The sequence below is a fragment of the Palaemon carinicauda genome, chromosome 16 (genome assembly GCF_036898095.1).
Source record: "Palaemon carinicauda isolate YSFRI2023 chromosome 16, ASM3689809v2, whole genome shotgun sequence".
Classification (NCBI taxonomy): Eukaryota; Metazoa; Arthropoda; class Malacostraca; order Decapoda; family Palaemonidae; genus Palaemon; species Palaemon carinicauda.
The window spans coordinates 63,565,783-63,589,108 of NC_090740.1; the positions used below are offsets into that span (position 1 = coordinate 63,565,783).

At 48.1% G+C, this 23,326-nt stretch overlaps 1 pseudogene; it reads left to right on the plus strand.

Annotated features, from left to right (window-relative positions):
- Nucleotides 1-7,392: 7,392 nt before the first annotated feature.
- LOC137655333 (protein artemis-like) overlaps nt 7,393-23,326 on the plus strand; it is a 56,491-nt pseudogene continuing 40,557 nt past the window's right edge.

A 23,326-nucleotide genomic window follows, 5' to 3' on the forward strand; every position in this document is an offset into this window, starting at 1 on the left:
TCAAGGACTCTTCTTTTATGCGCAGGCTTCCACGCGTTGCCTTCTGCTCGTCAGCAATCATCAGCTCGCCAGCGATCACCTGTCTCTCGGCGATCTCCGGATCGTCCGCGTGTGTTACAGCCGGCACGCCAACGTTCTCCAACACTTCTGAAGGAACATGGTTCGCCAGCTACTAGCTCACCTGCGCATGCTGCTCGCCATCGCGCGATCGCCTACCTGCGCATGCTGCTCGCCATCGCGCGATCGTCCACCTGAGGATGCTGCTCGCCATCGCGCGACCGCCCACCTGCGGATGCTGCTCGCCATCGCGCGACCGCCCACCTGCGGATGCTGATCGCCATCGCGCGACCGCCCACCTGCGCATGCTGCTCGCCATCGCGCGACCGCCCACCTGCGCATGCTGCTCGCCATCGCGCGACCGCCCACCTGCGCATGCTGATCGCCATCGCGCGACCGCCCACCTGCGCATGCTGATCACCATCGCGCGATCACCCACCTGCGCATGCTGCTCGCGATCGCTCACCTTCGCATGCTGCTCGCCATCGCGCGATCGTTCACCTGCACATGCTGCTCGCCATCGCGTCGGCATGCCACAACGCGTCATCGCCAACCTGCGCGTTAGCGCTCACCAACTCACCACCGATCGCCTGTTGATCCATATCGCCAGCGGTCTTCCTCGCCCACGCGGCAGCGCGTTTCCTCGCCATCGCGCTAACGCTTGCGTTCGCCGCCTCGGACTCGCGCTCATTCACCTGCCCACCCTCGCGACCGCTCGCCTGCGCGTCCGCGCGACCGTTCGCCAGTGCGCCCGCAAGACCGTTCGCCTGCGCGACTGTTCGCCTATGCGACTGTTCGCCTGCGCGACTGTTTGCCTGCGCGACCTCTCGCCTACGCGACTGTTTGCTTGTGCGCCTGCGCGACCTCTTGCCTGCGCGACCTCTCGCCTGCGCGACCGCTTGCTTGTGCGCCCGCGCGATCATTCGCCTGCGCGCCCACACGCCCACGTGCCTGCACGTCTACGCTCATGCGCGTCCGCGCCCATGCTCTCCAATGTTCGCCCGCGCGCGAACCAACGGTTTTCCATCGCGCGGACAGACGGTGTTCCATAGCGCGAACCGACAGTGTTCCGTCGCGAGAACCGACAGTGTTCCGTCGCTCGAACCTACAGTGTTTCTTCGCACAAACGTCTATGGGTTATCGCTCGTCGACCACCAGCTCTTGCCCTTCCTACCACACTCGCCCTCCTTCTGCGCTCCTTCGCTCACCTTCGTTTGCGTTCCTGCGTTACCGCGCATGGGCGCTTCCACGTTCGCCCACGCGCAAATCTTTGAATTACCATCGCGCGAGCTCCAGGGCGATTGCGACCACGATTCCCATTGGGGTTTTCGCAGCATGGCCAGCCTGGCGAGTTCTTCTGGAGCGTATTTCCAGAACACGGCCTCACCCCGTAAACGCAGAGCATGGCACTTGCAAGAATAGAAGAAACTTCAGGGAGATCTGAGCAACACTCCTCTTTCCAGAACCTGGGTTAGCCCTTCCCCGTCATTCCCTGGAAGGATTTTTGGCGGGGGGGCTTTCCGTTCGAGATTTCTCCATCGGACAAGGGGTGACTGCTTACCCCTTCCTCTGGGGGCTTACCAGGTCCTTTCCCTCCTCGGTTACGGCCCGAGGTTTGGTTCAAGGAAGCTACAGGAAGATCATGGGTACTTTCCTCCTCTCGAGCTCAGGCACCTTGGCCTTTGGTCGTTAAGTATCTAACTTGCGGACAAGCTCGATGTTGTACCATCTGGACGCGCTGACTGAGGGCTTCCTTCGGGTGTCTCATCTGTGGAGGTCGACGACCTCAGACACCCTTCCATCCTTGAGAAGAGTTTGTTTGTGCCCAAGGACAGAGACTTAGACAGCGGCTGTGCGGAGGATATCGACTTCCGTTTTCACTCCTCCAAGGCGCTTTCTTCCAGACTCTGCAGGGCTCCAGCGCCCTTTTCTTTCAACCACGTCGGCCTAAGTTATCGGCTACGACAACTGGGACAAGGTGTCCAATTGCAGTTTCCTCCTGTCAGGAACAGATGGCACGGGAGGCTCCCCTGGGGGGGGGGCATAGTCCTAAAAAGGAGAGGCAGAGTTCACGAACTCTAGGATTGCAGGTTTTTCGCTGGGAGGATGCTTAAGGTTACTCATCCGAATGACAGCTTCCCGATGCCCATTCCCGCACAATCTCTGTGATCAGCCAAGGATATCGCGCCTGCCGTCTCTGTCAGCGAATTCAGTGTCTCTGAACCTCTATGCCATAGCGTCAGCAAGAGTTGCCCGGTTGGGCAGAATGATCCATACCTTAGGCGAAGGTCTTCCATAGGATCATCGACGGCTTTACCCCCGGCCTCTTCAGTCGATTCTTTCTTGTAAGGAAGGGTCTGAGAGGGGAGTTCCGTAGTCGACCTCTCATCCCTGATCAAGTTTGTCGAACAAACTTCGGCCAGCGTAGAACAGCAGAATCGATCAGACTGATAACGAGGCGACAGGACTCCTTAAGCCCTGGATCGGAAGGACGGGTACTTTCAGTTTCCATTCCATCCATCTTCCAGGGAGCTCGTGGAATTTAGCCTAGACTGCAAGTATTCCTGCTTATGATGCAGTGTGGCTATCCCGCCGTGGCATAGCAGGTTTTTTTCCCCAGAAAACTCTCCCTGCCTTCCTCATGGCCGCTCAGGTGCAGGCTTCCGCCTCCTCTGCTGTTTGGAGGGCTGGTCAACTCCGGTGGGCTTGGGTTCGACCTTCTTCAGCGCCGGGACAAGCTTCCGGATGCTTACCATGAGTGTGGGTTCATGGTATTTTGCTTGGAGCCTTCTCTTCTTCTGCCTCAACATCTGGAGTATCTGGCCATGATATTGAGTCAACGGCCTTACCACGTTGGAAACCCCGCTTCTCGTCCGTCCAGCGAGGTTAAGCAACGTCGGTTCTGGTCGGTACTTGGATGGGTGACCACCTGGGGACGCCATATTCTGTTACCACATCCTCCGAGCCTTCCTTTCAGTTGACTGTGGCAAGACTGAGGAGAGTTGCAGTACCTGTTCTCAGTCAAACAGAGCTTTCAGCCCTACCTTGGAACGTTTCCTAGTTCTCCTTTCCTCATTGACCCGTCTATAGTCCGAACGGTCGCCTCAGGATAAGTTCCATGTGGGGCGGTCCAAGTTCCGGTGGCTTCAGGCAACGTTTAACCGGACTTCCTGGCCCTATGGGACCAGCGGAACTATTAGACCTGCAATGGGTGTTGACCTATGGAGCCTCTTGATGGTAGTGGATATTCTCGTCCTTTCCCCACATTCTTGATGCTGTTCTCGGACTCGTCAAAGGAAAGGGGGGGGGGCATGTTCCGGTCCAGGCCTATGGTCAAGACGTGAAGGATACCTCTCCATCATTCAGGCAGGCTTAGGGGCCTTAGTCTGGCCCCTCTACAGATCCTACAGTTCCTGCCGAGTCGCCCCGTGCGCGTCGGCTTCATGATTCTGGCGTATTCTAACCAGCAGGGGACGCATTTTCACACCTTCACATCTTGCAGTAGAGATACCAGGATGATTGAGATTCTCTCAATACCACCATCGGCTCTCTCATTCCAGGCAGGGGAATGTTCTCTCCGACTATCCGAGCAGAGCCTTGTAGAGAGAGTGTACCTGGGGGTCTTTGACCTTGAGTAACCAGCAAGTCCTGGTCTGGGGGACCTGATCACGACAGCTTGGAACCTCAAGCTTCCGCTGTTCTTCCCCCCAGTCTCAGACCCCAAGACTCTGGCAAGATGCATTCCGGTGATGGTGGGACAACTTCGGCGCCTGCGTCTTCCCTCCTTTTTGTCTGTGGACAATGGGTCTCAACTAGACCAGGTTGTCTGTCAACCTTTCAATGGGAGAGCTCCACTGGGACTATGCGCAGAACGGTTTCTGGACCCTCTGCTTCCTCTGACGGAACTCCCGGGAGAGCTTCTCCCACGGCGCAGACTTCTCAAACAACCACACTGCGACATCTCTCCCGAACCGGGGCGTCGCTTCGGCTTCATGCCTGGAGACACTACGCCTCCTCCTCAAGAAGAGACAACCCGCTACAGTCGCGGTACGGAGGTCGCGTCATCTGCGATAGTCATCCGCAGGGGTCTTCCAGGCAAAGTGAAGAGTCTTCGGTGGTTGGTACCATGGGAGATATACCTCTTCCCTTGAGGCCTCTTCTCCAGCAATAACGGTCTTATTGCCTTTCGGCGGGAGGAAACTCCTTTCCGCTCTCGGCAATGAAGCCTGTCGCTCAGCCTTTCCCTGACCTTCAGGCTTAAAGGAATAACTTTTTCCTGCCCGCTGGGTTTTTCCTCGCTCATGCGAAGCTACGATCGTCCCTGCCCTAGTCGGAGGAAGACCTCCAACTTGGAGCATGGCTCGGACTTTTAGTCCTTTAAGAGATCTTCTCAAGACCCTTTACGACAGGCCTCGGATTGTATTCCGCCTTGGGTCTCCTGCTCACTCTGGCCACGGCCAGTGTGTAAGCAATCTTCTTGGTCTCGCACGACTCCCCCTTTCTAAGGAAGAGGGGAAGGCAACATTCAGGTTCGCTCCTGAGTTGTTGGCTAGACTCAGAATCTGAGGGTCCCGGCCCTTCGGTCCAATTCCTTCAAGATTTCGAGTCTCCATTCTGTATCTGATGTCCCAAGACCTTCTCTTTCTTGCCAGTAAAGGAATCGAGAGGTTAGCTTTGGGAACAGCTGCAGTTTGTCCTCAGTTGCAGCCGATTTGGGAGCACAAGGAGGACACGGGGGAGAGTCACCAGTATACCTCTTCAGCCCGGACTCAAGGACATTCATCTCGACCTGTCTCCAGACCCTCCCCTGTCACGTCGCCCTACAGCACGATGTTGGATACATCACAACGTCCCTCGCCTTCGAGTAATACTACTCTGTGACGCAGGTGCTACAAGCTGGAGTCTGGAAGCGTCTAATGACCTTCGCAGCCCGCTTCCTGCAGGGCGTGACCCACAGGAGTCTCGATACGTTTTCTATCGCTCTGTGGTGGCTACACAACAGCTGGTCTAACCTCAGGCTCCTTTTTGGACAGGTAGCAGAAGGTTGAGGGCATTGTTATCAGGTTTTAGTCTGCATGAACGAAAGAAGTATGTCTGGCCCTTATTTCTTTCTTCATCATCCCCTCTACGGGGAGGCAGCATCCTGGTCTCTGCATAGCTGACCTCGAACCTCTGCAGGTAAACCATGCTTCCTTGTGTTCCGAGTATTGAGTCAATACTGTCACGTCCCCCATACCCTGACGAGGTGGTATTGGGAACGTCCTAACCCAGAGTTCCTTCTGGAACTCCAGGTCAACTGCCTAGGACGGGTCACACTTCTTCCTTCACACACAAGCTTATGTAGGCCACACGGTTCCTTGCGGAGCAAGGAGCTTGTGAGGTGCAGGGACTCCTTTTCTCGAGTGTGACTCACTCGGATTCTGAGTCCCCGGGTAAAGCCAAAGCCAGTATGGCTGGGGACTTTCCACCCTACCTAATGGGTAAGTCACCCATTGTAAATAGCGTGGTTTGTATTTCGGTTATGGAACAAATGACAAATTTGAAGATAATTTGTATTTTTTCTAACCATAGAAACCTTAGCTATTTACACATATTTGCCCGCCAGCCCTGTCCCCCAAGACAAGTCCTACCTCTAAGTGAAAGTGAGCATTCATCTGTGTGTGAGGGGGGGAGGGGTAGCTAGCTACCACTCCCCTACCCCCCGCTAACTAGCGCGGGGGTAATACACCCTCGTTAAATTCTAATGGCTCGCCATTTCAGCTGCGCTAAAAGGTAAACCCACTGTAAATAGCTAAGGTTTGTATGGTTAGGAAAAATACAAATTATCTTCGAATTTGTCATATTTACAGTATGTTTAGTCTCGCATATTTTCTGTTGAATTGCACAAACCTGTGATACAAAAAAAAGTGTAAATTCTGATAGACAACTGGTCATGAAATACTGCTTTGTCTGTACTCACTCTACATCTTCATGGCCCGTTATTGGCTGAGAGGTGGGAGTCAACTAATGAGAGAATAGAGATTTCTATCCTGGCTGCTGATTGGTCATGGAGCACAGTGTCACCTCACAGTATCTCGCCTTATAGCTTCTCATGAATGCACGTCAGTTGTGTTTATATTGCATTACAGTAATTTGGGTTCCTGCATTTAGTGAAGTTTTAGCATCATCATATTTTTGTTTCAATCCTTATGATGCCCCCCAAATGCCTTGCTCCTTTTATGGCCTCTGGTAGTGAGCCTAAGCAGCAAAGGAAGATGCTGACTATAGATGAGAAGGTGAAACTTCTCACCTTGTTGAATTAAAGCAGAAGTTTCGCGGCAGTCAAATTGCATTGCAGCGTCGAGTTGACTGTTTGCAACATTAAGAAAAATGAGAAGAATATCATAGTCATCATTCAATCTAGGTTAGTAGAACCTCATACACACACACACATATACACACAGTGGGAGGGAGGGCGAGAGATATAATAATATTATTCCAAAATGATAAGCATTAGCTTGGCTTGTGTACTATTGCAAACAGAAAATGACTATGAAAATGAATGCTTGGTTATAAAAATGAGTTAACTCTTCGTTTCCTTCTGCAGTTGTTTAGCGGGGGTCTCCCATTCCTCGGATGGCTTTTCAATCCTTCTCCTTCATTGTATTGTTTTAACCATATATACACAGTTGCTTCGTCGATTGGTTTTATTTTTTTTTAAATTTGGTGAAATACCGCTCAACTAGAGTTATAGTTTCTGGTCATGGTTGGGTAGCTCCAATCATATTTGGTAAATGATTAGACAAGTAGATGTTCCTTGTGAGACTGTGCGTGTCACCGCAACAGTGCACTGCCAGTTGATGTCTGGTTAGACTCCTCCCACAAGTACATCTCCGATACGTTCATTACCTTAAATGTATTGCTATGGTGGCTAAAAGTCAGGCTCATTAAGTAATTATTTTTATTTCATTTTTATCATAAAGAATATTTGGACAATTTTTCCATAATGATCTAACTGATATTTTGGTGAAAAAATGTAGCAATAATTCTCTAAAATCATGCTTAATGAATTGTATCTTTTATTGAGTGAAGTTTCAAAATGCTTTGTTGATAGAGCCTAGTTTCATTGGAAATGTGAAGATAGTAAGAGTTGCTAGTTAGGACTTTTTAGGGAAAAATCACTGAATTCAGGTATCACGAGTTTTGCTGTATACTGTACTGCTTGAAACGTTCTGACGAGTGTACAAATATGAAGTTTCTTGCATAATTAGAAGGTGAATGGGTATTCTCAAAAGAAGGTGAACGTAGAGGTGAGAAATTGCTGCCGCAGGTGACTCGTCGTCAGAACGTACATTAATGAGTGAACGTCTTCTTGGAGCTATAAGCACAAGTGTGTCCTCGAGTGCTTTGGTCTATTGGAATAACTTCCAGCATCAAGGCGTATGCTTCATTTGCCGAACCAATTATGTTAATGATTGTGCACTCACTGCTGAGCTTCCTGTATCTGGGGTGCAAGTATGAGCTAGTGCTGTACCATAGTTTGCCAATTCAAAGATAGGTGAATGCCTTGCAGCTGGTCACAATGACAAGTGATGGCATTTATGATCAGGAGAACATTCAAAGTCTGTGGAGCGCAACGCACACAGGGAAACATGCCCGAGCATAAGCAGTAGCCCAATCATTGGATTAGTCTTAGTTTAAGTGTGTTGGTGTGACAAGGTACTCTATTCCCATTATCCAGTGCGCTCTGACCTTCTAAAGTGGCTGCAGTATCAGCAGAAAGAAGAAAGACTTAAGCTTCATCACAATATAGGCAGGTCAGCACTTGGGTGTGCTGGTAGGTGCATCGAGGGGAAGAATCCTCAGAAGTGCAAGCATGAACAGTAGTACTCTCATCAGGCTTCTAGGTTTCCATATGAAACTCAGAGCGGTGAGCATGTTCATCCTCAAAAGATGTAAAATTACATCTCTTCTAATCAGGTGAAGAAGGATCCCTTGGAGAACTAGGTTCTTCTGCAATTCCTTGGAATTCTGGACAAAGGTTTAAAGGCCACTCATGAATGGCAGAGGCAAGGGACAGTGACATTGCCTTATCAAGCATAACAATGCCTTAGAGACTGACCATATATACATATGATTAGTGCCCAAGCTCCCTCTCCACCCAAGCTAGGAGCAAGGAGGGCCAAGTAATGGCTGCTGATTGCTCAGCAGATAGACCTATAGGTTCCCTCAAGCCCCCCATCCTTAGCTCACAAGAGGGTGAGATTGGAGCGACCAAAGAAACTAATGAGTTTGAGCGTGACTCTAACCCCAGTCTGGCGTTCACCAGTCAGGGACGTTACCACATCGGCCACCAATACCTTAAGGTAAGAAAATCCTTCTCATCCTAAAGGACATGTGGGCACCCGTCAATAGATGAAGTGCTATCTCATCATTATTTTATTCATTGCCTGTGGTAAAGAAGTCACTGGGACTCTTGAGCAACACATTAACTCCCTCAGGGAGAGAAATGGTAGAGTCACAAATATGCAAATCCTATCGTTTGGTGTTATTGGATTATTTTTTCAAAAAGGGGAAAATAAGAGCAGAGCCCTATCTCTCCAACCAGCTGTGTGGCAGAGGAGAGGGAGCAACTTGAACGTCTTCTGTCGATGGCATGCAATGATGTCTCACTCTAAGTTATGAAGACAAACAGCAATAATAATGCTGTTAAGTAGGAACAAGTGTGTACTGTATTGGCAAGTTGTACAAAACTCAGCATCAGTTGTTGGGAAAACTGTCGAACCTTTTTTCTTCCTTAATTTCCCTTGCATACAACAAAATTCCCCAAGTCTACAAGAAACAAAGAATTAGAATACTGGAGCCAGTTTGCTAAACCTGTATGCTCAAGGACTTGAAATCAAAGTGGCTACTCCTTGACCCGACAAGAGGTTGGGCTTCCCCGCTGCCTGCTTTTATCTTGTGACACCTTGCTATAACGTTTGGCAGCCAAGTTTCCAGCTATTAAAGGACGAAAACAATTCAATGTGTTACTTAAACGTACGTAAGCTCTGGTCAGTTAGTGAGGCTGGTGATGAGTTATCTAACCCATGAACACCAAAATTTTTTTAGTTGTCTTGGTTACCTAAGCCATACAAACTTCAAGGGGTAACTACTGTATATTGAATGATGCTAAGTTTAAGAGACGAGTTACATAATAACTGAAAAAGAGAGGGAACGTGACGTGTTCTATAGACTGGGAACAGTCTTGCATTGTCTTTGGAAGCTGTGGTGGGAATATGTGGAGGAATTGTTGAGGCAATCTATTTTATGGAAGTAAAGTGTAAATATTGAGGTTGAATTTTCTGAAATGAATGACATGTTTATGTAGCATGTGGACCATATAGTGTGTAAGAAGTATGCATAGGATAAGAAAAGCGGAGGATCAAAGAAATTAACAAAAAGTTCCTTCTGTATGCGCATCATTAATTTATAAATGTGGTTTTCTTAATTTGAAATGCTTGCTTGCTTTTATTTTATCACAAATAGTTATACATGTCCTGTAAATTAATCTGATTTTATTTATACCTACAGATCATATGATTGGGCTTAGCTCTCCTCAGTTCTTGGATCAACTTGAGAGCAATAGTGGCGTGTATTTGTACTGCTCTCATATCACCGCTCATTTTCTGCAGGCGTCTATCAGACACCGACCTCTTGACCCATATGTTAGACCGCTTCCACCTGAGGAACCAGTAAAAATCACTGTGCCTAATGTAGCTGAGGAAGCCAGTCACCAGCTGTGTGTTACTCTGATACCTGCAGGGCACTGTCCTGGTTCTGTTATGTAAGTTGTAGGAGTTAGATCATTTCTCTTAAATCTTTTATGTATGTCTTCATAACAGCCTCATTGATCATAAATCACTATCTGAGATGATCTCCAGATGTATACTTTTAAATATTCAAAGCAAATACTCCCAATAGACATGGTACCATCATGGTGATTTATGCTTGAAGTTCAAGTAATGTTTTCTTTGCAGGAACAAATCATTTGTAGCAAAGTTACTTCTTAAATCAGTATTGTATAGCAGTGTATTGAAATCCTCTGCAATTTTTATCATGCCATTTCTATTTTTGATATTTCCATTTTCATCCTTTAAAGTAAACATCTGTTGGCACCCTGTTCCATGTTGTCTTTTCATCAATTAGATGCTTCTTCCTTTTAGCGTTTCCTCAATTTTGGTTTGTGTTCACAAATGTCTTGGATATTTTAGTTTGTTTATTGGTTTGGATAGTTCTACTAATTCTGTTTCATCTCTCTTGGATTTTACCCTCTGTTCCAATTTTTCTTTATTAGGTTTTTGGTCTTTTCTGATAGTTTTCCTTGATCTTGTTTAGAAACTTTTCCTCATATTTGTTTTGCTAATTCCAATATTGTTCCAACACAGAGTACTTACCTCGAACTACTTTCTTAGGAGTATTTGGGATCTCCTCCCAACCGACCAGAATTTTGTGTAGTTTACCCTACTCCCGTTTTCTATGTGGGGTAACCTCTGGCGGAGTGATACGCGCCATGAGGCGACCCTAGGTTAGAGAGCATGCTTGCTCAGGTCTCGATCCCCAGTAAGTTTTCTGGTCGCGTCGCGATAACATCCCGACGCGCTCTCCTTACCCAGTGAGACCCTTTGTGTCCCCTACCCCCTTTGTGTCCCACGCGGTTCCCAAGTGGTCCCTTTGTGCTATTCCTTATCCTTTTCCCTCTGTGTTCCTTGTGTCTCGCGGTGCCTTTCTAGTGCGCAATGGAGCATCACCGTCGTTGCCCTGGACCTATGGCCGGTAAATCGTGTGGCGCCTTCCTCTCAAAGCCTGAAGTTGACCCGCACTCTTTGTGTTCTTCGTATAGGGGCAGTGTTTGTTCCCCTACAGCCACCTGTCCGGAGTGCGAGTCCTGGAACGAGGTGCAGTGGGTGCGTTACGGCACCAAGAAAAAGAAGTCTTCCAGGAGATCGCCTAGGAAACCGAGCGTCTCTTCGCCTCTTGCTTCGCCCGGCGTATCGTCGGATAGAGTGTCTCTGCCGCCTTCCCCTACCCAGAGTAAGGGACGAGGTAAGTCAGTTGCGGGGAAGAGGCCTGTGGCTCTTCCCCAGGAGTCTGAACTACCGGATAGTGGGGTTGTGTCGTCGTTCTAGGCAAGTGGGGGGCCTGAGGGAGGGACGGGAGTGTGTTCAGAGGACGGAGCCCTGGTGCAAGCAGGGCCCGTCTCTTCTGACGATCCTATGTGGGGAAAGACTACTGCAGCCTCTTTTCCCGCCTCTTGGGCATGTGTTTCAGGTACGTCCGCAGCCGTGGGTGGCGCCGAGAAGGAGGACTCACCGCCGTCAGACCCTCTCGCGTGGGCGCCTCCGAAGACGCCCTTCAGATCATCCTTGAGGCTGGAAGAAGAGTTCGAGACCTGGTTCCCAAGCGAGGAGCTACCCCGCTCCTCTCCAGCGCCTTCAGCTACGCTCCCGTCCGTCTTCCTGAAGCCTTCGTCGCTGGCCGATCGACCCGTGGACCCACTAGCAACGCTGCGCGATTCAGACCCTTCAGTCAGGTCCTACAAGTCTTCGAGCTCCTCGGTCGAGGCCTAATCCTACTCCTCGGAGGACGGAGCCCCGAGGGACCATAATAGACGGCGAGATAGGTCCTGCAGGAGACGGTCACGCTCACGCTCCCGTTCCAGATCCCGCCGCGTTGGGAGGCGTTCTAGATCCCCCAGGGGGGAGTATAGGAGAAGCTTCTCCCTGAGAGAAGAATGGGTGTGGGTCGTCATCCCACGTAGACAACTCCTGGAAGCTTCAGCAGTTCCGGGCACCTCGGTCTGGCTCCCAAGGGCTCGCTCGCCAGTGAGGTTTTTCCTCAGCAGCAGGTACGATCTACGGAGAGAGTCGTCTCTTCAGGCCCCACGGGACAGGCATAAGTCCGCGAAGGTTCCGACTCCATCCGCCCAGCGGAGAGAGTCGCCCCTTCGGTCTGGCAGCCACGTCCCGGCCTCAAAATCAGCAACGAGTTGACCGGAACGTGAGAGACACCTTCCTTCTACGGGCAAGCCCACAGCCTCCTAGACCTCCGTAGGCAGTGATAAGCCCAGGACGCAACCCTCCGTTTTAGCGGTGATGCCCATCCTCCATCCTGAACCGCCGAGACTAGACCACGCCAAGAAGATGCCTCCTCTCCAAGCGGCACCCTCTGTCGGAGGTCCCCCGTCTCAAGCAGAGGAACATCCGACGGAAAGTATAGATGACGGCGTAGAAGGTTCGGCCGCAGAAGTTTCGGCCTACAGGAGAGTGATAGGCCTCATTAGGCGTCATCACAGGCCGGACGAGCCTAAGCCCTCCATGGATGAAGACTGGCTCTCGGGCCTCAGCAGGCTGATCGATGCACCCGTGCAACAGAGGCCCTCACTAGCACTTCCTTTGGCTAGGGACGTTAGGCTGGGTATGGCTCACGTAGACAGGATCGTGGCCAACCACGCAGAAGCCCCCAAGAGTCAGAGCGCCTCCAAACTTCTTCAGGGCCTCAAGACCCAGAGACGTTTCTACCTTCCCGAAGGGCACCGCGCGGGTCCCTGTACGGTAGAGCCAGCAGTCGCCATCCTGGGCCAGGGAGCAACAGAAGAGAGAGCTACCACCGCCCCAGTTTGCATCTCCTCTTCGGAGACTTCCATGATGGAAGAGCTAGCCAGGGACCTGGTATACGTATCATCGTTGTGGCGGGATGTAAACAAAAACAAACCCCCACACCTTTGATCACTCTTACTTTCAAATATCCCACAATACAAACTTTCCCCTTACTTTACTTCAAACTGGACGATTGCACGAAGGGAAAACAAACAAAACATAACCTTAAAACTATATTAAACGCAACCAAAACAAAACACTTCATTAAACAGACTTAACCCAAACAGACAAAAAAATAACAGACTTATATTTAAATAGTATAACGGTGTGTGTGGTACACAAAACTCCCCAATAATCAGAAAACTTTACAAACCCAACACCAATAGTTCACACATTACCGAAAACACTTACTTCCCACACAGTACCGAAAATACTTAACACTAAAACAAATCACGTAACACTAAACCAGAAACAATAATCATATCTACCACCAACATGAGCGAAAACGCTAAAATATTCAATATATAAGTTTGTGTGGTAACCGTCGTCCAAACACGGGTAACTCCTAGTTCACTGCCACAACTTCTTGGCAAGAGTATTAGCCTACGGCCAATTTCACAGCGCAATCGCTTAACTATACTCTTATATCGTCTCCATATCCAGGCCAAACCAGTGTCGTCATCATCATCATCATCCGGGACAAATACATGAGCCGTCTATCCAAATCCTTATCCGATTTAACATACGGGGTCGTCATCAATCTATTAAATGTGCGGCAGGCAACCAACAGGCCACAGACAAACAAAAACTCCTAAGGAGTTTAAAAGAGTCTAAGGAGCCTAAAGGAAGAATTACGGCCTGCAATAAAAAGAAAAAAACGCTTACGGAAACTCCTAACTAACTAAACTATCGCACTACAGTATAATCAAAGATAAATAATAAACTTTCTATCATTCATGATCGCGCCTAACAAAAATAGATAAAAACAGTACTTACTCCGATACAAGAAAAATCACTTCAAGCCGGCTGTCAATGAACAAAAAAACACAACCAACTCCTGCTACAGTCAAATAGTAAATCCTTTCGCCCAAGACATTCATTACCGCCTTAACCTAGCTAAAAAATGTAAACAAACAACCTCAAATATACCGACAGTCTTTCCCACTACAAACAATCATTCGCTAACTACAACTTGTTCTTCGGCGCGCACCGCGGACACACAAACACACACACAAACACACATACTCTCTCTCTCGCGAGCGCGATCTAGCAAAACTAAAGCAAATAAACTCTCTCTCTCTCTCTCTCTCTCTCTCTCTCTCTCTCTCTCTCTCTCTCTCTCTCTCTCTCTCGATTTGACAAAACTAAAGCAAATAAACTCTCTCTCTCTCTCTCTCTCTCTCTCTCTCTCTCTCTCTCTCTCTCTCTCTCTCTCTCTCTCTCTCTCTCTCTCTCTCTCTCTCTATTTGACAAAGCTAAAGCAAATAAAATATCTCGATTTAACAAAACTAAAACTCACTCACTCTCTCTCTCTCTCTCTCTCTCTCTCTCTCTCTCTCTCTCTCTCTCTCTCTCTCTCTCTCTCTCTCTCTCGATTTGGCAAAAAAAATGAATTAAGATAAAATTAATCCTCCACATCGTGGCTAGATTGGTGGGCCTGCACACTGGTGGGTTTTCAAGCCTCGCATGATCTTGCAGTTCCGGAGAACCAGGCCTTGCTGAAAGAGCTGATTAGCTCGGGGGGTAAGGCCCTAAAGTTCCTCTCTTACCAGTCCATCGCTCAGGCCGCCAATTGGGTGCTGCGGAAGAGGGACACAGTGCTCAGCAAGCTTGTTAGAAGACTCTTGGACAGAGAAGCGAGGGCCCTTAGGAACCTACCCCTGTGGGGCGACTCAGTGTTCCCCCTTAAGGCAGTGGAGGAGACAGTAGAGAAGGTCAGGAAGCTGAAGGATGCGGGAGAGCCCAGATCCCCACCAACGAGAAGACCTGCCCATAGAAGGCCACCTTCCGACGTCTTGCTCCCTCCTCGCGCCTCACCTAGCCAGCCCAGGAGAGATGCCCCCACTACAGCCTGGCCTCAATCTTCGCAGGCCCCCCCCCCCCCCCCCCCCCCATAGAGGAACGCCTGCTACGCAGTCAGTCTTCAGGCCTTCTTATTCGGCCGCCAGAAGAGGGCGTTCAGGCTGCGCCTCTCGAAGAAGGTAGGGAGAGAGGCCCCCTACTCCTGCTGAAGCCTCAGGTGGGGGGATGCGTCAAACGTTCTTGGCAAGCATGGCGAGACCACGGAGCAGATCTGTGGACCGTAGCAGTATTAAAGGAAGGGTACAGGTTGCACTTCCTGGCGGACCCCCCACCTCTGTTACAGGCGGAGTGGTTGTCACCCAAAGACCCCTTGAGAACGACATCCCTACAAGAAGAAGTCTCTGCAATGCTGGCGAAAGGGGCAATAGAACCAGTCAAGAACCCGGGTCCAGGGTTCTACAGCAGACTCTTCCTGGTGGAGAAAGCGACAGGGGGCTGGAGACCAGTCATAGACCTCTCAGCCCTCAACAGGTTCGTGTACAAGACCGACTTTAAGATGGTCACCCCGAAGTCGGTCCTAGCGGCCTTGAGGGAAGAGGACTTCATGATGTCCATAGACTTCAAGGACGCATACTTCCAAATCCCTGTTCACCCCTCCAGCAGGAAGTACCTAAGGGTAAAATGGGGTACCCAGATGTTGCAGTTCAAGATCCTCTGCTTCGGTCTGTCCACAGCTCCTCAGGTCTTCACGAGGGTCTTCGCAACAGTCTCAGCCTGGGCACACGAACAGGGCATCCGCCTGATTCGGTACCTGGACGACTGGTTGTTACTTTCAGCCTCAGGGGAAGTACTGAGGGAGCAAGGTGCGAAGATCCTGCAGTTCTGCAACGTCCTGGGTATCATCATCAACCTGGAGAAGTCCCAACTGATACCCTCCACCAGGATGAACTACCGCGGAATGGTCCTGGACTCCCGGTTGGCGAGAGCCTTCCCTTCCGCGGAGAGACTGGACAACTTAGATCAGATCCTCCGGCCCTTCCTGTCGGGCCAGCCCAGGAGAGTCAAGGACTGGCAAAGACTGATAGGCCACCTCGTGTCGTTAGAGAAGCTGGTCCCCCAAGGGAAGCTCAAACTCAGGGGAGTACAATGGAACCTGAAAGAGCTCTGGAACCAGAGAGACTCACCGCACAAGGTGGTCCCGGTATCCCCGGAGACGAAGGAAGTCCTAGAGTGGTGGCACGTCATATCGATCACCCTCTAAGGAATGCCCTTCGCAGACGACCCTCCGGAGATGCTTCTGTTCACGGACGCATCCAAGGAGGGTTGGGTGCTCACCTACTCGACAAGACAGCAAGAGGAAGTTGGTTAGACGAGGAGAAGAACCTGCACATAAACGTGCTAGAAATGATGGCAGTGCGAAGAGCGTGCCTAGAGTTCATCCATCGGCTCCGAGGAAACACCGTGGGGTTGATGTGCGACAACGCCACGGTGGTGGCCTACATAAAGAAGCAAGGAGGACTGAAATCAAAGGAGCTGTGCAACCTCATGATGGAGTTACTAGAATGGGCCGAAGTAGAGCCGATCAAGATCTCAGCCAGATTCATTCCAGGGAAAAGAAACGTCCTGGCTGACGGCCTCAGCAGAATGAGTCAAGTGGTAGGGTCCGAGTGGTCCCTGCACCCGGAAGTGGCCAAGACTCTCATTCAGAAGTGGGGCTCGTCAGTGATAGACCTCTTCGCCAGGAGACTGAACGCACAGCTCCCCGTGTTTTGTTCTCCTGTGCCAGATCCAGAGGCGGCGTTCGAGGACGCCTTCCAACACCCTTGGGACAAACTCGACGTTTACGCCTTCCCTCCCTTCGAGATGCTCAGGCAAGTCCTCAACAGGGGGAGGCGAGCGGACAACCTGTGGATGACTTTGGTAGCGCCCTGGAGGCCATAGAGAGAGTGGTTCGCAGATCTAAAGGAACTGGCGCGCCTTCCACCTTGGACCCTTCTGGACAGACCAGACCCTCTCCGGCAACTGCATTTTCAAAGGTTCCACGAAAACCCTCGGTCCCTCTGCCTTTATGCGTGGAGGTTATCGAGCGCCTCCTGAGGAAGGAAGGATATTCGTCGAGGACGGCAACAAGGATGTCAGGCTATCTGAGACGTTCATCAGCCGCAGTATACCAGGCAAAATGGGCTACCTTCACAAAGTGGTGCATCTCGAAGAACATCAAGCCGTTGCAGGCCTCCATCCCGGAGATAGCAGACTTCCTGGTCTATCTCAGAGACGAGGTAAACATGTCCATCCCAGCCATCAAAGGAGTCCGGGCTGCCCTGGGCCAAGTCTTCCTCCTGAAGGGCATCGACCTGGGTACTGTACCTCCAGACACATCTCGATGCTCATCAAGAGTTTCGAGCAATCGTGCCCCTCTCAGGCCGTTAGGGTGCCCCAGTGGGACGTGGCTAGAGTCCTGAAGATGCTGTCAGAACCTCCCTTCGAACCCCTAAAGGACGTCTTGGACAGAGAGCTCACCCTCAAGACAGTTTTTCTGTTAGCTCTGGCATCAGCAAAACGAGTAGGGGAGATTCATGGACTGTCGTACGAGGTATCACACTCGAAGGGCTGGCGTGAAGCTACCTTCAGGTTCATACCATCCTTCGTGGCCAAGACTCAGAATCCAACAGTTTGGGACCCCAAGTTTGAAGGATTCTCAGTGCCGGCAATCCCTCATTCGGACAACCCGAGGGACATGCTTCTGTGCCCTGTCAGGGCGGTACGGAAGTACTTAGAGAGGACGGCCAAACTTCGACCCGAAATCAAGAGTCTGTTCGTCTCCTTGGGACTAGTAAAGAAGCCAGTTTCCAAGAATACAATCTCCTTCTGGCTACGGCAGGTGATCGTCAGGGCCTACAGTAGTGCAGGGGTCCCCCTTCCAGGAAAGCCCAGACCCCACGACATTAGGGATCTAAGTACTTCATTGGCTTTTGAGAAAAACATGGCAGTTGGCCAAATCCTGAGGGCAGGTACATGGTCTAGTCAGTCTACCTTTACGGCTCACTACTTGAAGGACTGCTCGAGGAGGTCCCTGGACGGGTTTTTGCTCGGTCCCGTCATTTCTGCGCTCCAAACGATTTGAAGGTGTAGTCCCAGGGTTAACCGCGGGCGGCAAGTCCAAGAGAGACAGGTTCCTTCTTTACCCCCCTTTCCATCCTTCCCCTATTACCTTCCCGGAAATGACCCCAAAAACCCCCCAACTGCCATGGGATACACGATCAATGGAAGGACGAGTCTCCTAGGATTTTTTGCAGAGGTGAGTTACTTAGACACTAAGATAGTTTTTGCGTAGTTTTCCCTATTTTCTCGTGTTTTCCTTGAGGTTAGCAGAACCTAGTCTCCTATCTAGGTTCCTCTTCTATACTCATCACGGTCTCTAGGTCCGGAAGGACACTCCCACCTCCTAAAGTATAAGTCTCCTAAGAAAGTATTTAGAGGCAAGTACCCCGTTTTGGAACAAATCACAAATTTTAAGTAATTTGTATTTTTCCTAATAGTACTTACCACGAACTACTATCGGGTCATGGCCCACCCATCCTACCCCGAGTGCCTTACTGGACTTCATAGAAACCTAAGCTGTCAAAAACTTACTGGGGATCGAGACCTGAGCAAGTATGCTCTCTGACCCGGGGTCGCCTCGTGGCGCGTATCACTCCGCCAGAGGTTACCCCGCATAGAAAACGGGAGTAGGGTAAACTACACAAAATTCTGGTCGGTTGGGAGGAGATCCGAGATACTCCTAAGGAAGTAGTTCGAGGTAAGTACTGTTAGGAAAAATACAAATTACTTAAAATTTGTGATATTTAGAAAAAATTATTCTGTTCCGACACTGAATACAAACCCTTTTGCTCTATATTAGTGGTATACTTTTGGTGACGCTGGAAGACTAGCCATAAGCATTTTTGCGAGATGTAACTACTCCACTGCTAGTTAGTGGGGGTGTAGGGTGGTAGTACCAGCTACCCTCCTCACACACAAACACACACACCTGTGTTCTATTGTCACTTTTAATTTAACTCAGTAGTGAGTGGATGTTCGTCTCTCTCCACAACCCAACCTTTTTAGACTGATTTTTGACTATTTTTTTTCTTTTATTTTTTGTCAACTTTTCACAGGTGTGAATGTTCCTGTTTTGAAGACTGCATAGTGCCGGTGTTCCTCGAGGGAGAAGAAACCTTTTCTTACGATCCTTCCTTCGATGCCAGACAACCCTTTGGTTTGAGGCCTCCCCCACTTCCCCCAGTGCAATGGGTTGGCCCCACTACGCAGGAGAGTTGTTTTCTGTGTGGATACTCCTTCACCATATTGAAGTAGATGTTGCTTGCACCCTGTGAGTTCGACGGAGAGATGGCTGCTTGCTGCCGACCCAGAGCTCGACTTCGGTCTTGCTTCTCTACGCTGACAACGACGCACTCCCTCGTTCCATGATGGCAGCCGGCGGAGGGAATGTAAAGTCGGAAGTGTGTTTCTGTGCTTCTCTGGGGACACTTTTCCCATTCGCTGGTTAGATTTTCTCCGAGTGGTTTTCTTCATTGTGCTAATGACGGCGCTCTCCCTTGTCCGAGTTTGCTGAGCCAGCGGAGGAAGGGCATAGTCTACATTTATTAAAGGTTTAAAAGGTTTAAAGACTTCTCATGAATGGCACATGCAAGGGACAGTGACAATTTCTTAGCAGGACAATGCCCTAGAAACTGACCATATATCCATATGATCAGTGCCCAAGTCCCCTTTGCACCCAAGCTAGGACCAAGGAAGGCCAGGCAATGGTTGCTGATGACTCAACAGGTAGACCTGTATGCTCTCCCAAATACCCATCCTTATCTCACAAGGATGGTAAGGTTGCAGGCAATAAAGAAACTATCGAGTTTGAGCGTACTTGATCTCCCATTTAGCAAAACTCCAGGCAGGGATGTTTCCAATATTCTCTCGCTTGTGTGGCCCTGTAACAACGACAACGTATTCCCAAAGAGGTTGGCAATCCTTAGACATCAATATGGCCTGTCAGTCGAAGATGATTTTACTGCCGCAGAGTATGAAGCAGAAGGAGGCCGCCCTTCTTTCCCTCTGTGTATTCCTGTTCCCAAAAAGGCGCTAACCAACCACCTGAGTTCCCGTGACAACTTCCACCTTTGGAGTGTTGTCTTCAGTTGAGTGACCACTAGGAGGAGAACTTCTAGTTCCTCCCCAATTTCTGCCTCACCTTCGTCGCATCACAATGTGGTTCGGGATAGTAGGGCTTAGTTCTTTTTTATCCCTTTTTGGATGATGAAGTTCAATGACCAATTGATAAGAGGTGGGTATAAGTGACTCCTACCGTTTTTCTTTCTGTGGGAGAGACAATGATATTCCTGCGTCCCTTCCGGAGAGCTATCCTATGCAAGACCTCATAAGTGCTCTGGTTTGCTATTCCACAAGCTGTCACTTAAGAACACGTGTTCTTACTTACAGTATTTGCTCGTTATGATCACTCTCCTTTGTGTGTGCCCTTCAACCTTCCCCTGTGTACTTGCCCTGAAGCATCTCCTGCATGCACACGACTTTCTTCTAGAAGCATACCTTCATCTTTTAGTAATGCCAGTGACTTGAGATCTACATTTGCCAGCACTCCTTAGACTTACCTGAAAATTCAACTAGATCACCTCACGCTGGCTTTCCACAGATAATATTCTGGATTCTCACGGATAATTTCAGGGATCGTACCACATGTGCTGGCTTCCCAAGAGCAAGAAGCTTACGCACATGCCAGATCACCATATGCACATGATATTCCTTACGAGATCTTACCCCTCTCCAAGACTGGACAATGACCTGGAACCTTACCACTCGTCCTCATGTAGTCTGTGAAGATGTTTAGGATGACCAATCTATGAAAACTGCGTATGGGTGATTCCTGCCGTTTCCCTCCTTTAGGGAGAGGCAGTTGTGGTACAGAGTATACATGTTGGTGCGCAGTACAGGTGCTCTCGCTTGTTACTTGTGCTCTTATCTCAGGAGAACTATATGTGCTCTTATCTCACAAGAACTTCCTTTGCTCTTGTACTCATTTTGTCTCAAGACCAAACTCATGCATTTTTGGAAGGAACAGAAGGCCCCACCTTCCTTTCTACAGCCTTGATGATCTCATTTTCAGGAGAGAAAAGTTTTGCGTGATGCGAGATGTCCCTTCGGGACCAGACATTGGTACACACTGCTTTGACACTCGCACTATGTACTAACCTTATTCGTTAGGTGATATGGTATGTACTGGTATCTTTCCCATCACTGAGTTAGGTATATCGGTATACAATACAGGTGTGAAATCAAATACATTTACAGTTTCACCTTAATTATTACTTTAAACTGACTTAAATTCTATTTTGTAGATCAGTTGTAATGCCCATATTTTAGTCGATTCTTATTGGGGAAAAACGCAACTCATAAAGTTATTTAAACTAACTAAACTATTGAAAATTATGAATCCACTTTTCAATAAACTTAACATTAAATGTCTTGCTTATCTACAAACAAGTCTTACCACCCTTCATCCAAATATAGATATATCATAGGAATAGACACTAAACGCTATGAACGGAGAGTTATAACATACTGCATATCGTAACACAATTATTGTTTTCTCTCTTTATAGAAAGTTTTATTCCACAGATAAATAAGGCACCCTATGAATTACAGAAATTGATAACACAATATTGTGTTTCACATAGATATTACTGTACAATATTGAAGTACCAAGTAATATTCAATCTGTCACCTTTATTTTCCACTTTGATTAACAGCTGTATTTAGAATCTTATTTCTTATTCTTAAAGCCCATTATTTTTTACCAAGTTTAATTTGTTTCGCTGTCACTTTCATGAACTTCTACTTTTTCCTTATTTCTTCTTACTCTAATCTTTTTCTTTGAGAAGTTTTCTATCTCACTATCATCATCATCTTACTAGGACACACACCATTGGGTCTGACATGACAAAAACAACAGCACGGTAGTGGAAGGGAAGCCACTGTCATCCGCAGTTCACCATTCTTGCAAAAAAGAACAAAACATTTTCATAAGGCCCATACATTTTGACATGTCCTCCATACGGATGTAGGTCTTCCTTGATACCAGTCTCCTAGTAGTGACCTGGCCTAACACCTGCCTCATTTTTATGGCCAGGTCGTTAAGAGGTAGACGGGAGTCATTAATTCCACTCCCGTGCAGGACTAGAGAGTTTGGGACATTTCTTGGAATAGTAAACTAGCCAGTTTTGGTTATAGTCATGTCTTCTCCATCATGAGGCTCAATACTACATAATATTCTAGAAGTTTTATTCCAGCTGTGATCAAGTTGTGGAATGATTTTCCTAATCGGGTAGTTGAACCGGTGGAACTTCAGTAGTTCAAAGTTGGAGCAAATGTTTTTATGTTGAACAGGCTGACCTAATTCTTTCTTCATATTTTATTTATGTAAGATGTATTTAAATGTTATTACTGTTCTTAAGATATTTTATTTAAATTGTTCATTACTTCTCTTGTAGTTCATTTATTTCCTTTCCTCAGTAGGCTATTTTTACCTGTTCTAGCCTTTGGGCTTATAGCATCCTGCTTTTCCAACCAGGGTTGTAGCTTAGCTCTTAGTAATAATGATAATGATATAGGGACTTCCTTACGCCTAAGGATAAGTACTTTATTAAAGGAAAGTGGGTTTGTATTTATGTAAGGAAAAGTCATAAATTTGAAAAGTAGTTTTGTATTTTTCCTAACTATGCAAACCTGAGTCCTTTGATATACTTCCTCTTCAACTGCCCAGCAAGTCCTAGGCTGAGGGTCAAAGGGAGGGCTAAGTGGCCTGTCATGTTTGTATAGTTTGGAAAAATATAAATTACCCAAAAAAATGGTTATATTTAAGCTATAATAGATCTACAGTAAAATATCCCTTTGTCTTTAAAACCAGTTTATTCACATTCAATTTAGAAAGTGATTTTGAAAAATAACAAATACTGTATATGGAGTTTTTAAAACAAATCTTATATTGAGGTGCAGTGCATTTATCTTGAATGCTATTAAGCTCTAGATTTCTCGGTAATGGACTCAAAAGATCAATGAATTTACTTTTGAAATATTTAACTTTAAAGTTGATCTTGTCATGAAGAATTTGTTAAATGCTATTTTCTTTTTAATTCTCTTGTAGGTTTTTGTTTGAAGGACGAGGTGGAACTGTTTTGTATACGGGTGATTTTCGTACCAGTGTGGGTGATGTAGAAAGGATACGAGCTTTACACAATGGAGATGGGACTGTGAAAACTGTAGATTCATTGCACATAGATACAACTTTCTGCCATCGGGACATTTTGCATTTTCCAACGCGAGAAGAAAGCTGCTCCGCCATTGGGGATTTAGTTGAAGACTGGTTGGCCAGGGGAAACAATTACCTCTTACATCTGGTGTGTCCAGGTAATGAAAGACAATAGTTTTGATGTTTTTTTTTTAGCAACCAGATGGTTAAAATTATTACATGTATACAAAATTCTGCTTTGTTCCTTTACGAATACAAAACATTGTCATTTAGTTGAAGTATGCTTTTAATAATCATATCTGGAACTTGGCTGTTA